The sequence below is a fragment of the Amblyomma americanum genome, chromosome 7 (assembly GCF_052857255.1).
Source record: "Amblyomma americanum isolate KBUSLIRL-KWMA chromosome 7, ASM5285725v1, whole genome shotgun sequence".
In the NCBI taxonomy this organism is placed as follows: domain Eukaryota; kingdom Metazoa; phylum Arthropoda; class Arachnida; order Ixodida; family Ixodidae; genus Amblyomma; species Amblyomma americanum.
Window position 1 is genome coordinate 104430595 of NC_135503.1, and position 5138 is coordinate 104435732.

General features: G+C 43.8%; 1 pseudogene; it reads right to left on the minus strand.

The window, feature by feature from the left end:
* Positions 1 to 3013: 3013 nt before the first annotated feature.
* Positions 3014 to 4720, minus strand: LOC144099445 (uncharacterized; annotated as a pseudogene).
* Positions 4721 to 5138: the final 418 nt, after the last annotated feature.

A 5138-nucleotide genomic window follows, 5' to 3' on the forward strand; every position in this document is an offset into this window, starting at 1 on the left:
ACAGTACACGGGCCTCTAGAATTTCCCCTCCATCAAAATTCAACCGCCGAACTGTGATCACAGAGTCCTTTTCTGTGCAGATGTCACGAGTTTGAATTGAGTGCCGGGAAAATTTTAGTGCAATTCGTCAGCAATAAATGTGCCTTTTGCTGCCAGACATGCATTGCAGTAGGTAAAAAGAGCCAAAGATTCGCATTTACCAAGAACCAAAATATAATGAAGTTGTCCTCAATGCCTTCAATAACTATGTTTGTGCTCATGTTCAGCACTCCTTTTTCCCATGGCTTTACTGCTATTTTAAACTTTGGGAAAAGAACAAGTGTGCAATTATGAAAGCCCTTGCACTCCTCAAAAGAGATGCATAATGTGTGAGTGAACCACCTGCTGCTCTGCTTGGCAAGGAAATTGCATATGATAGTATGCAATTTGGTTCTAGTGCTGTACTTTGCTCATGCTGTTTCTCTCATGTGAGCTTACAGCTGTTCCCAGGGAATGAATACTTGCTGGTAGCACTGAGATTTAATATCATTTATTGATACTGCCAGCCTTCGCAGACTACTGCAGGAATAGAAAAATCTTGATAACTGCACTTTCAGAGTGAAATTCAGCAAATAAAACAACCCAACACAAAATACTGCACTGCAACAACTGCACTGGACCCAAAAACCAGACCGAGCTGAACCAACAAGAAAAGGGTAAAAATAAGTTCAGGCACAACTGTACTAATGTTCAGGTGCACGATGATATATAAATGATCCAAGGCTTTCAATAAAGGCACTGAGGGAATAATTTCTCTTGATGGAGTCAAGCAGCACATTACACTCTTTAATAACTCGAGGAAAAAAGCTGCACCGAAACGATCAAATTGCTCTTCTGCCTCCATCCAATTTTTTCCCCGCACTTTCTTAAAACATGATCATCAACAAACAAGTAGTTTGTTTTTATGATACAGTGTTTTACCTGTTCTTGTGTCATTCTTTTTGCCCCAGGTCTCGACACTAAGACCAGAATCTCTAACCGGGTTTCTCGACAGTGTTCTGCAACGGCGACCACGCCTTAATGTGGAATCTGTCAGATGGGGCAAGGATAACGAAAGGACTGCCAAGGAGCAATACTTTGAGCATATGAAGACGTGCCACACCAATTTTGAACTGCACGAAATTGGCTTTGTCATTGACCCAGATGTATGGTTTCAAGATATTCAGCATGACATCAAGCATGAAATGCATGTGCATTTTGTCTTATCACTATTTAGAAGGTTAGCCAATGTTTTATGATCTGCCATGATCTGAAAGCATTTCATTGCACAAATCCAAGGTTTCATGTGTAAAGTTTGTCGTAGTTTGGGCCGATTGTGAAACGAAAAAGTTTGCTTGTGTTGTCTGTTTGTTTAGCTACTGCAGCACAAGCTGTGTGGAGCTTAAAATGGATAGCATCTGCTGTCCTCATTTTTCACATAGTTAACAATGAATTAGTTTCATACACTGATACCGCTCAAGAAGAAAGCGGGTAATGGCCCTGAAAGAAGGCCTTTCAACCTGCAGCATCGAGTGTAATAATGACACAGTCAATCCACCCCGCCAGCAGGTGGGAGGCTGATCAACCACATGATGATAGTCTGTCAATGCCACTGGTTTGAGGGCCTCCTTAGAAATGCATCTGTTGTTTCTTTCTCGAGTTGCATCAAATTATACCATCTTTTGTGAAGTGTGCAAAAAAATACGAACTGTTGTTTTGAATTAAATTTCCAGTTCTTTTCTTCTGTTGAACATTTTTCATTGGCACACACTGTTTCCCTGCAGGCCCCTTTCCTAGGCGCAACACCTGGTGGGCTGTGGAGCTGCTCTTGCCATGGAGTGGGACTCGTCGAAATTAAGTGCCCGTGGTCTTTGAGGGAGCCTAACCACAGCGTGCTCGAAGCTCCATACCTCAACGACCAAGGTCATCTTATTGAGAAGCATCCATATTATACACAGGTGCAGGCTCAGTTGCACGTGTGCAGGAAAGACAATGCGCACTTCATTGTTTGGCTGCCACACGAAATGTCAATAACTGAAGTGAAATATAATGCAGAGTTTTTTAGGCCACTGCTACAGAAAGTTCGTTCCGCTTGGGAAGCATATGTACTACCAGCTCTTCTGGAGTAAGCTAGAGTAATCTCGAGCCTTGATCTCAGAGATGTGAGGCGCATGCAAAAGAAAATTCAGCGCAGAATTCAAGCCCCCCAGGCGCAACGTTGGAGGTCATTCTGTGAAACACTTGATCCACGGAAACCTTTGTCAAACATCTGGAATGTCGTTCGTGGCCTCCGAACATCCCCACACCAGCTGCACCCTTTCAAGTCTCTCGCACTCTACCAACGACGTGGCGAGGTCGAGGTAGCTGAGGATGTCTGCGCTAGAGTAGCAGTGCCATCCACCCCATCCGCAACGCTGCATTGCAGCGACGCTCCCGCTTCTCAGGATTCTCGGATGGAACTTGATGCCGCGCTGGCTTGTTGCAGACGGTCATCACTGCCGGGACCCGACTGTGTGCCATACTCTGCACTTGCAAACCTTGGACAAGAAGCTAGGCGTGTGCTTTTGGAGTATTACAACAAATCATAGAATGAGGGCACAGTTCCAGACAAGTGGAAGTCCAGTCGTCCAGTTCCGCTCCTGAAACCAGGGAAATCGCCACTTGACCCGACATCATACCGTCCAATTGTGCTGGCTAGCTGCGTTGGTAAACTACTGGAAAGATTGGTACTTACACGTATTGAGTGATATCTGTAGTTATATTCGTATATATCCCGCTATAATGTCCGGATTTGTTTTACACCTATTTTTTTAGGAGATGCAGTGTGTTGGTGTCTGCTCATTCCATGCTCGCTTCTTTCTTTTCTTTGTTGCATTGCAATGTACAATGACGTATACCTGCACCACTCTGGCTGGCAGGATTGAATGAATAAATAAATAAATAACAATTTTTCTACAATGGAAAACATGTCTACAAAAGATTGTACCAGAAAATACAACAGGTTAAACATGGACAGTCGTTTACAACAGCAAAATACTCTTCTCATGACAAGCAAGCTGAAATGCACATTTCTATAAAAGCAATGAGGAGCACAGGACCCAAGAGGCCATACATACACAAGATGAAAATAACAGCAGACAAAGCAAAGTAGACAATACAAACATATTACAGCACGTGTGTACAAGCACTTAGTCTTCTGCAGGACCTAGCATGGTTGTGCAGAGAGTCAGATGCGCTGCTGACCTGAAGAATGAGAGTTCAGTACAAGCTGCTTAGGTGGATAAATCTCGACGGAATTGAATTACAAAGGCCCATGTATTTATATATCTAATTGCCGCCAAAGGATGCCAAGACCGATCACAGTCCTTCACATTGCAAGACAAGTATTTGGGCTAGTCAGTTTGAATTCTCTGACATAATTCCAGCATAAAAATACGTGGCACAGTGGCTTTGGCCACTGATTCCAAGGTTGACGAGTCAAGCATCGCTGCGGCAACACTATTTTGATGGAGGCAGAACACCACTTTGCTGGCCGCGTTATAACTCGCATTAAAGAACCACAGATGGTCTAACTTAATCTGGACCCATCCACTACTGAGTCCCTCATGGCCATTTTGTCACTTCCGGACGCTAAACCCCACAATTCACAGTTCTTGGCAAGATAAATTACATTCACAAGAAAGGCCACATTACAGTGATGTAACGGAAGCATCTATCCTAGTGCATCGTGTGCTTTCTTGTGAATTTTTTATTACGCTGCATTTATGTCCTCCAAAATGTCCCTCACAGCAAAGTTGTTGCTTCATAATGTTACAAACGACGTGCCACTATCACTACTACTGTTCTGCAGGAATTTTTCACTTCACTGTAGCATACCACTACAGTAATTTGATCAGCATATTTCACCAATTTTAAAGAAGCTAACCTGACGTCAGGAGTACAAAGAAAATATTCACTTATGCCAATCGTGGCTTCTTGTTTGTGATGGCTGCGCAAATGATCGTTATATCAGTTGCATACTTGACAAGTGCGATTGGCATTCTGTCTCTCAGTATATGAAACACTTTCATGCGGACAATTGCACGTTCCACATGTATCCGTACTTTAGAAATCTGCCGTGCCTCTTCAGTTTCCTTAGCAGAAAGCTGCATTTTCCCTCTTGTGAACGGCGGAACAACCAACTGAGCCTTGCTACATCCTCCTTGGCTAAAAAGCCTCTGTCAGCCAAGACTATGTCACCTGCCTCCAAGCGCTCGATAACGCCGCATTTGGTTACAATTACTTTGTCCGAGGATCGCCCAGCCCAGCACTTCGAAAGAAAGCTGATTGAGCCGCATGGTGTAATTGCAACCAGAAATTTGAAAGTGTTTGATCCTTTGTAGTGGGAATACGTTTGGGATCGTGACGAGAAGCCCAGAGGTCTCTGGATTCTACACTCAGCACAATCAATTATTGCAATGCAATCTCGGTACTTTCTCTGCATCACCATAGGCATATTCCTTTCGGCATCTTCCTTTGATGGCCACACAATAAAGCGCTTGAGCTCTGCTGACAATAATGGGATGTTCTTGGCCATCACTCTGCCCACTGTTGTTTCCGACAGGCAAAACCTAAAGCCAAGGTCAGCATTGAGCAGTGCCAGCCGCAGCTTCATCAGGATGATGACCACCACATCAGCAAGCTTACACCTGCTTGCACCAGTGTAACAATAAACAGAAATGTTGCAATATTAGACAAACCTGTGTACAACCGAACACACTGCTCTGTCAAAGCCCGGGCCGAGAACGGAGCTGCTTGGTCACAAGTTCCATTGTGTTGTCCACCCTTTACCGCAGCTTTCAGAACTTTATTGTCCCTCTGCAGCCTGTAATTTTCTTTCTCCAGCCTCTTGATTTCCACCTCCAACATGGCATACTGTTCCTCTGATAAAAGAAAGGTTTGTTCAGTTTACTCAAGAGGCTTCAATGAAAGAACTCGGAATGGTCACTTACTCACTGCAGATAAAACATGGCACAGCAACAACTGGCACGGCACGTGATGGGAGGTCACCTACAACAAATAGTAATAATCAATGAGAAACCCTTGTGAAAATTGGATTTTTTTATGATGTCATAGCCTCT